We start from the raw sequence: 10,420 nt of genomic DNA, 5'->3' as shown, positions 1-10,420 counted from the left end.
TATACCTGCCAAACAGCAGCTTGTTAGCAGTGTCATTATAAGCATGTTAGATTTCTGATATTAGCAAACAACACATCAGAATCAGAATCGTTTTTATTAAACACACGAGGAATTTGCTTTGGTATGGTGCATCCAAAGACACAAAGCAGCACTGTGCCTAATGGCCTTCTCAAAAAGCTGCTCACATGGCTGTAGGATGGTAGTCGTCACTTCTTGATGTCTTCAGTAGCACACTAAAATAAACTCAAGCTTCGCAGTGTGAACTCGATGAAACTGACTGCTTTCTGAACGCAGCTGCGGCCACTTGAAGTGTTGGATGCTTTATTTAATGACTGACAAATCTAATAACTCTTTTACGAGAAGCTACAGTTTACTCCACATGTGTTGATGCAAGATCATTTACTGAGAAATCTCTGCAGAACTGTACTTCATATTTAGTGAGATGCCCAGATGTCTCTGTGCGTATATCATCATTAGGCTGCCCATTATGTACAGAGAGAGGACAGTGATACAAGATGGATGAGGGGATGGAAGCAATGTTTACTTTTTAACCCTTTAACTGCCGGACCAAGAAAAAAGCCATGGAAAAATTATTGTTTTGCATTTTCTTATCAAATAAGCACAAACACATTTTTTTTTTTGACTGACCACACAGTTTTGTTTTTATGAGCCTCTACCAAATGGTCGAGCTGGCCTTCTATGGTAAAAATACATTTTCAACAATCATCATATACAGTACAGTATTTGTATGCATCAAACTCAAATAAAACACAAACTCAAATACATTTGTTTCTTTTATGCTATATTATGTATATATATAATAATATAATAATAATATAATAATAATAATGTATTCCTTTTTATTTGACGTATACATGTGTACCCTTCCATTGAATTTGAATAGTCATTTAATAACGAAAATGGTTGAATATGTATCGACCCATGCCTGATTCTAATTAGATTGTTATACAGCGCAAACACACATCTCTTCTTGCTTTCCTTGTTGCTATTGTTGCTCACAGTTGATCTTTGCACCTAATCTGCTGGAAAACAAAGCATGTGATGTGATCAGAGCCAACCAAGGAGAGTATGTGTGTAAACAGCAGGCTGCGGTGTGATCTGTGCCCTGAGAATGACTCCACATTTCTTATTTGTTTCTGGCATTGGAGACAGCCGAGCAGCTGCCAAGCGCTCTGCGTTGGCCTCGTTGTAAATATTAAGAGTTAATTCCCTCTGTAAAAGTCATCTGTAAACCATCTGCACTGCTGTTAATCACAGTGAAATCGCTTCGCCAACAATCCACATTTACCTTATTCAAATTAAAGCGCATTAAGTGTAAATATTCACTGGTTGCAAACGCACATGGACACACACACACAGTTTAGATTGACTGTCTTTGTGAATTTAAACAAAAAATGAACACTAAATTAATTTGCTAGTTGAATTTGTTTATTTGAAATACCCTTATTGTTTACACCATCTCATGTGATGTTATACTGCATAGGTTTTTATTAATATGCAGCAAACTTAAATATGAACTGAATTGAACTGGGTGGACAGAGAGGAGAGGAGAGGCAGAGATGTATGACATGTTAAAAACACTACTGAACACTGAATTCGCGAATATACATTTGTGAATTTGTTTATTTTAAATACCCAGTTGTTAACACTATCTCATCTGATGTTATACTGGGTTTTTTCTTAATATACAGCGCATTAAGTGTAAATATTCACTGGTTGCAAACACATATGGACACACACACAGTTTAGATTCACTGTCTTTGGCTGGCAACAGTAGGCCTCTCTCCAACTCTGTAGGGTGGAAGGTTGGAGGTAGGTACACACACACACACTCACACACACACACACACACACACACACGCACACACACATGCAGACACACACTCACACTCTAACGCACACACAGAAGTCAGTCGTAGTGTTTTTATGATGTGTGATTCAATTAACCAGCTCTTAAAGCAAGTAGATAATAGACAGGGTTGGACTTTGGAGTGAGGCAGACAGAATGAGAGATACTCAGGGGGCGTGAAAGTCCATTGTGTCAGCATTGTATCACAGCTGAGTAGCAGGGGGGTCAAAGGTCAATCCCATTCTGCTGCAGCCACAGTCACCTTGCAGGAGTGACGGAGCTATCTGAAGCAACATTGACTGAACCGACCGTCAGTCAGCCAACTCTGCAGAAAGTCTTAAACGGCTAATGGAGCTGGGAATACATCCCCATGGATTTATTGAACACTCAGCAGCACAGCACTGCCAGCAATACAAACTTTACACACACACACTGGGGTTTTTATACCCTCTATTTTGAATATATTTACATATGTTCTGTTAGTGGAGAGTTAGACATTGAATCTACTGTAACCTTACACATGTACATTAACAAAACAACTTGTTGACCTGAGTCTGTCGAACTCATGGTGAATTTAAATTGACCTCTACTGACGTCTATATCAGTGTGTTGGTCAGTCAGTCCTCCTCTTTGGTCCAGAATGAAACATGTATCATTAGTTATATTCTAATTTGTTGTAGACCTCGAATTGATGACTATTCGATCATTTGACTTAATTAGGCACATGTGGCTATGAAACCATCTTTCCATTTGTCGCCAGCTCAACTCTAGTCTCATGGTTTAGCACTTTAAAAGCATGCTGAGTTGTAAAGGCCCGGACACACCAAGCTGACACCAAATAACTCACACAGACGGACCCCGACTGTTGCGTCGCCTCACGTCTCTGCGTCTTGGCCATGTGTCGCACTGGAACACACCGCAAAGACTTCAGCCGACGGCCAAGAAGCACGTACGAACTGCGCATGCGTGAGTGGCAATAACTCTCCTTACCAGCAGGCGGCGGTAGTGTGTATTCGTCATTCAAAAGAGGCAACAACCGGAAGACAGACTGCGTGATAACCGAGAGAAGAAGAACAGACTGCGTGATATAAACAAACAACAAATAGCGTGTGCGTTCCATTTTCACTCTCATCCATCGAAAACATGTTTCGTGCGGTACTGGTGATGGTACTATTATCAGCCATTGGAGTGTTGCTTGTGGAAGACATTCTCAAGCAACCGTTTCGCTTCTCATGCACTGATTCGCTAACTGAACAGCCAATCAGAGTGATTTCTTTGTCCGACTGCCTGTGGCCGACGCACGGCCGATTCAACATGTTGAATCGGCCGTGCGTCGGCCAAATTGAGTTTGAGCGACAGGGCACGCTTCGTCGTCCGACTAACGAAAACGGCCGATTTCGGCCTGGTGTGTCATGGCCTTAAGAATATCCCAACAGCAGATGATGATATCAAGGAGCATCTACAAATCTGCAAAACACATTTGCTTATCTAACGTAACTAATGTGAAGGCTTATTTTGGTAATGTCCCTTTTGTCTAAGAGATGCTTTCAGTAACCCTCCCAATGGAGCTTTTATGTAATCCTAAAGAGAGTCATTGAGGTACAGGTCATGCTTAACCTTCAGCATGCCTTACAGGAAAGAAAGAAATCCATGAGAGTTATTGATTCTTGGTTTAAAGGGGAAATGATCAAATTTCACAACAATCAATGTATCCCTTTTGAGGTGTTAGAAATTGTATAGGTAAAAGCGTATCTTTGTGGATAAAGCGATCAATTTCCGCTGACCATTCATTGGGATACAGTGGCCAAAGCTAGCAGAGGAGGTAAATGAAACATAACTGGCTGTATTCACCTCAAGGCTCTATCTCACATCGAGTAAAGAACACATTGCGTCTCAAATGAATGCAGCTGAAGGGGGTTAATGGGTGTCTACTAGGGGTGTAACGGTATCCGTATTCGTCCCGTACCGTCACGGTTCGGACGTCACGGTTCGGCACACGCAGTCACACGACGAATACGCCTTTTTTTACGGGTGGGAAAAAAGTCTGTCATTCAGGGCAGTATCCACTACACTATATATAGTCCAGGGGGCGGTATTGCGCCTAAAAGCTGCCCTTAAACAACAAATGAAGAACAAGAAGAAACACAACAACAAAACGAACAAAATACAAGAAGAAGAAAAGTTAGTATTGCGATTTCAGTTAACACACAGGAGCTAGAACCCACCTGCTTCTTCTAAATCAGCTGTGTTGTAACATGTCGGGTTCCCTGTGGACTACAACAACGATGGAGTGCGAGTGGTGGATCGGACGAGGACGGTGTGTCGGCGTTGTTCGACAGCGGTGCGGTATGCTAATGAAACACACGCCAAACATGCTAAATCATATCAGAAGGCATCAGCCAGATTTGCCAATCACCGGAGCCCGGCAAAAGACAGCAGCAGTTCAACAGCTGATCCCCGCTGTTTTTGATAAACCAATAGACATGAAAGCAGAGAGACCAAAATAAATAACGGAAGCTTTTGGCATATGTTTTTCAACGACTTTGCGCTCTTGAAACACTTTCTTATTATTTATGATGTAATATTTTCAAGACATTCTTTTTAGTTTTACAGCTTGATGAAACCTTTTTGTTTGACATCAGCCATTATAGATAATATGGCCATCTGAGTGTGTGTGGTTTGTTTTTAACAGTTCATTATTCAAAATGTCAGTTTCTTATTTTTAAACTGAAACTTGCACTACTGTTCAAACATAAATAACAACAAACTTGTAATTATGTATTTGGGACTTTTTTTTGCTTTTTCTTGTTGTACCGAACCCGTACCGAACCGTGACTTCTGTGAACCGTTACACCCCTAGTGTCTACCAATAAGAGGGTCAGTGGTTTGATCCCCACTCCCTGCAGTCAACATGTCACAGTGTCCTTGGGCAAAACTTAACCTCAAAATGCTCCCGTATGTCTATGGTATTGAAGTGTATTGGATAAATGCTAAATAACATGTCTTGTAATGTATAGTTAATGACATAATGTGCTATGTATGTCAAGATTTACTATACATACTATAATGACAGTGTTTAGAACATCCAGAAACAATATAACAACTTAATTAGAATTAACTTTTACAATAACTACTAAATCCGTTCCCCAGTCCCCGTTATCATATCCTTCAGCAACTTAACCTTACATCGCTCCCGTATGTTTATAATAGTGAAGGGTATGTTAGTTGCTTTGGACAAAAGGGTCAGGTAAATTACATAATGTACATGTTCTCTGAACTAACTATTACAAGTGTAGGAGCCAAAACGCTGTGGTAGCCTGCGTTTATAGTTATGTTATCTTCATTATTTGTTAACACCACACACACTTAATAGGTTGTTTAAGGGTATTTAGGGCACTGGGTATATGTGGAGGTTTAATGGCATGACAATGGGGGTGAGCTTGCTATATTTTGTTGACTGTATGATTCTGTTTGTTTATTGTTTTGATTTACAATATTAAATATCCTTAAAACGTCGAGTTCAGTACAGACGTTATTATTTACACGCCTCACATCAATGAGCGAAGTTTAGCCTCAGAGCGGCCGTATTCAATGGGAATATAGCCGCCACAACAAGTACTACTAATAATGACACAATTCAACAAACCATAAAGTACAATACTCCAAAGCAGAGGTACTTCCCTCCATGTTAAACATGTATCCCCCCTGTCACATCCCCTCCGTGAGAATACAGATCATCACATGACATGCTTCATACTTGCCAACCCTCCCGATTTTCGCGGGAGACTCCCGATTTCATTGCCCTCTCCCGATTTCCTCCCGGGGTCATATCCCGATTTCTGACAAAATCAGATTTACTCAGTACTGTTTCCACTCGGACTTTAATACAGCTACACCATTGTTTGGTTTCCATGGTAGCGCGTCTCTTTAGTAGCGCGAGCAACTCAAAGTTTGAGAGGGTGAGGAAGATGAAAACTGAACAAGAATCGACAACTCGACCCTCTGCTCACTCCTTTCCTGTAAAACACAGGTCCAGTCCACACATATGCTCCATCAAGGATGGTGCTACAGGCCGCAAGGCAGTGCACTTACAACTACAATAAGCATGTTAATGTTAATCTAACAGCTCCGGCAGTGGTTTTGAAATGCTCCCGATTTCTGAGGTCTCAAGGTTTGCAAGTATGCATGCTGTACATTTCCCTCTGCATCGCATGGAAGAATATAACCACACTTACACAGTAATGGCCTCCGTTCCTGACGCATGAATAGCCTTTTCCCTCGGCTGAGGTGTCCCTGCTTGTCTGTGACTGTAGAGACTGTAAAGCCCCTCCAGTCCCACCGAGAACCAGGAGAAAAGAGTTGTCATGGCAGCTGAACTGAGGCAGGAATGCACATTACCATAGAGGAGAGGGAAACACACGAGAGAGAAACGCTGTCAAATCAATGCTTTAAGGTCTTACTGGCATGACATTAAATCACATCAAGAAGCAAATTCAGTTAAAAGAGAAACACAGAGATGTTAAAAACACTACTGAACACATCATTCATTTGCTAATTGTAATTTGAAATGCCCTGTTGGTAACACCAGCTCATCTTATTGTATACTGCATAGGTTTTTCTTAATATGCAGCAAACTTAAATCGACATGAACTGAGTGGAAAGAGAGTGGAGGAGAGGCAGAGATGTGTGAGTACACTGAGACGTCTGTTATGCTGTGTGTGTGTGTGTGTGTGTGTGTGTGTGTGTGTGTGTGTGTGTGTGTGTGTGTGTGTGTGTGTGTGTGTGTGTGTGTGTGTGTGTGTGTGTGTGTGTGTGTGTGTGTGTGTGTGTGTGTGTGGGGGGGGGGGGTGAATGTGCTGTGAATGCAGGGGAATGACAGGCAGGGATTAGAGGGGAGGTGGTGCCATTGAAAAGGAGCTGATCCAGGGAGCCGAGCTGACACTTGAACACAGCCGGCTGACAAGAGGCTGTTCCACACAGACACACACACACACACACACACACACTATAGGGAGCATGAGGGGGTGCATTGGTTCATTAGTCGTCACTGTAGAGACAGACGATGCTATGAAGCGAGATTAACGGGCTGTGTATCTGTTAAAGGTTGGAGTTGGTGCAGTACTCTGATCTCTGTAGGGGTGCTTTTTATTTTAAAAGTAGGTTGAGTATAAATGTATTTCACTGCATGGCCTCGGAGAGAGTTCTATAGGCAACTGAAGACCCATCTTTTTAAATCGGCCTTTGTGTCTTCTTGAAATGTGTGTGATGTTGTTTTGTTTGTTCCTTTTGGGACTCTTCGTTGTCTAACATGTCTTGTTTTTATGTTAACCTTGAATAATGGCACCTGTTTTTCTTGTATTCGTTGTTTCTTGAGTAGCAGTTTGTGAATTGTGTTCCTGTGAAAGGGGCTATACTAAATAAACGTATTATTATTATTATTATAGGCAATCCAGCCGGGGGGGGGGTACTGGGGCTCAGATAGGCCAGGATCAGAATCAGGTTTATTGCCAAGGACGTTTACACATACAAATAATTTGATTAGGTGTATAGGGGCGCAAACATTAACACAGTTAGAGGAGCTACGTTTTAAGAAAAATACCAACAACACAACTATTTGTAAACTATTATAACTTTATATGGAGAAATATGAACACTAATGTAAGAAAAACTACGTACAGTAACATATGACAACGGAAAAATGTCCAGTGTTGGAATTTGAAGTGGAGAGCAGTTGGAGAAACGTTGGATATTTAGAAAGGGATGTGTGTAATTGAATATTGAATATATATATAGATTTTAATCTCAATGAGACTTTTACCCGCCCCACCCTCATGGACACAGAGCCCCCCCCCCCCCCCCCCCCCCCCCAACATAGCAAATCCCACCTGAACCCCTGTCTATAGGTAAATATGTAACAATCACACTTTGACAACACACTTTGCAATCATTCAAAAACTATTACAATGTCATTTTATAATATACAATGTATCTGAAATTGAATTACATATGTTATAGAGAGGATGATGTGGATGTGGATGTGTTGTAGTACACGTGAGGTATGAGAGGTACACACATTCTCTGACAGAGATAAAACACATTGCGGTTAACAAGTTTCCTGCTGAAACAGGATGTTGGGTTGCTGCTTGCATAATTGTCACCAGTGATGCATTTAGTTTAGATTGAACAAAATCAGCTTAATATCATATTTGAGAATTTATTTTTTTAATTTGTAAGAACACAAATAGGACCAGGCGTAAGATACAATTCGAGGAGGACATTTCCCATTTTGAGTATCAAGTTACTTTCAGTACTTTCAGTATATGAGGCAACACTATCGGTTTTAATATTATCTGTTTTGACTTTTTGTTTTCTACCGTAGAATTGAAACATTGTACTGGTATTTGTATCGCCTGTTACATTCCTGGTATCCTGATATCCCCACATGAATGCACTTTGTAGGGAGTTTGGCGTGGATCTGTTGATATTTCTACCGTTGCCACAATAAAGGTTAAAATGATGGGTTTCATATATTTAAAACAAAGCCAAAGTTAATTGGTGTATTTTGGGTAACTGTTTATGTGGATTCTCTATCAAGAGAGTGTCCTTTGATTTCAGACTACAAACCCAACATTAAACGATGGCTATCATTTCCATTTCCGAGTCAATGGCTCATCAACATCTCCAATGTTGCACTCCAAGTCAGTTCTGCAGAAGTGATTATCAATAACTTACATGGAAGAATATTATATAACACTTTACATTCTGCACTTTTCTATTCCCTCCTCACGTATTACCTACTTGCTGTACATTTGTATTTCAACATGTGTATTTTATACTTTTTTAATGCTATTTTATTTCTATGTGAGATTTTTACATTTTGGATTGTTTATTTCTACTCTTTTAATTTCTCTAATGTCAATGCCTTGTCTTTTTTATGCTGTTGCAACGCAACAAAAGTACTTATTCTGGTCTTCACCAACACTGAGTTATTTTAAGTCGAGGCTAAAAAATTACTTTTTTCAGCTGCTTACCCAGAAGTCTATTTTAGCACCTACTGTATTTACAACTATTCTGTATCTCTTCTATGCATGGTTTTTATGAATCTGTTATTCCATGATGTTTATTTACTGTGTTCCTTTCTGTTGTCTCCTTATTGTGTGTTAATGATGAAGTAAAGCACTTTGAATTGCCTCTGTGTCTGAAAATGTGCGATATAAATAAACGTACCTTCTTATCCAATCCATATCTTTTGGAAATGGAGCTGCAGTAGGCATCACAATACGTTGATGAATGTCGGTCGTCAGCTCTGTGAGGTTAAGAGCTGGCTGTCACACTCAGAGAGCGAACAGCTGGAACAAGCACAGTCTCCAGAGTGTTCACACAGGAATAATTGCTTAACTACCTAAGGTCGGGGGGGCCTCGGCTCACAATGCTGACACTATTTTAATCAGATATGCTGCTCTTGCATGCGCTACTCCCCACAAGGCTCACAAAAATCTCTGCTTACCGGGAGTTCCTTTGATTATTTCATCCTGACAAGTCGGACCATTGTTGTAAATTAAACAAGCACAACGGTATGTCGTGTTATCTCCAGAAACAGAGACGTGAGGCAAAGCCAGTGGTTTTTGTGCAGGAGGTTGATTAGGAGCACAAACACCTCTCGCCTCCCGCTGCGCTGCACTGAGGGTTGGTGTGAGACTTTGATCCCAGTGCTTTCTCAAACACGACACACACACACACACGGCCGTAAACACATGACTGCCTTCTTGATTGCTGAGGTTTCAATGGATTTAAAACATAAAAAACAACTAGAAATGTGGATTCCTCTATTGAGTGGTGCAGTGATGTGTGTTTTTGTAGGCCGACCCAGAAGTTAGCACGACAAGGGTTTCCTCAACAAAATGCCAACTGGATTTCCAATGTAATCCATTACATATTGCAGAGAGTGATGTTGTTGGCAAACACACATTTATGACAATTGACAGGTTTTGAGATATACAGAACCTCCAATTATTAACACCACTTTTATAAAGGCTGAGGCGCAGAAAGAACTAAGGTTAAGCTATTGAGGAACACATTATGGTCACATGACTTCACGTTAACACCGCTAAGCTAAAGGCGGCTAATGTTCAGTGTGGTGACGTTTAGCAGTCTCATTTAGCAACCGCCATTTTTAGGACACATAAAAGCTTCATACAGTATACCACCATTGGGTTATCTACTGTTTTTTATGTCGTTTAATAAAATGTGAACATCTTACAAGATTGTAGTGACCATATGTTTTATTAATCTAATCAAAAACTCGCCGAGGGAACCCGAAAGTGCTTTAATGCTAACTCATTTCCAGGTTTAAGACTCAGTCCTGCACCATTCAACACTTTCTGCACAACACTTTGTAAAATCCACCACTGCATGTACAGTATACTTCTATGTATCTAACTACATTGTCTTAGTGAGTCCTGAAGCTGAAGGCTGCATGCACATACACCACGTTGTTCTATGCAAATATATGCATGTTTGCATCTGTCTTCTGTGCACCCACACAGAAAA

The 10,420-nt window shown here is 40.6% G+C and overlaps 1 long non-coding RNA gene across 1 annotated transcript; it reads right to left on the bottom strand.

Annotated features, from left to right (window-relative positions):
• Positions 1–630: 630 nt before the first annotated feature.
• On the bottom strand, positions 631–9,507 carry LOC117553420. The gene is made up of 3 exons (XR_004570146.1): positions 9,098–9,507; positions 6,106–6,246; positions 631–1,040 (listed from the first exon to the last, which is right to left on the bottom strand). It is a non-coding gene; the product is annotated as an uncharacterized LOC117553420 (long non-coding RNA).
• Positions 9,508–10,420: the final 913 nt, after the last annotated feature.

Source organism: Gymnodraco acuticeps, unplaced genomic scaffold (genome assembly GCF_902827175.1).
Source record: "Gymnodraco acuticeps unplaced genomic scaffold, fGymAcu1.1, whole genome shotgun sequence".
Classification (NCBI taxonomy): Eukaryota; Metazoa; Chordata; class Actinopteri; order Perciformes; family Bathydraconidae; genus Gymnodraco; species Gymnodraco acuticeps.
Note: the sequence above shows the minus strand (reverse complement) of the source record. Positions and strands in the feature narration are given on the sequence as shown.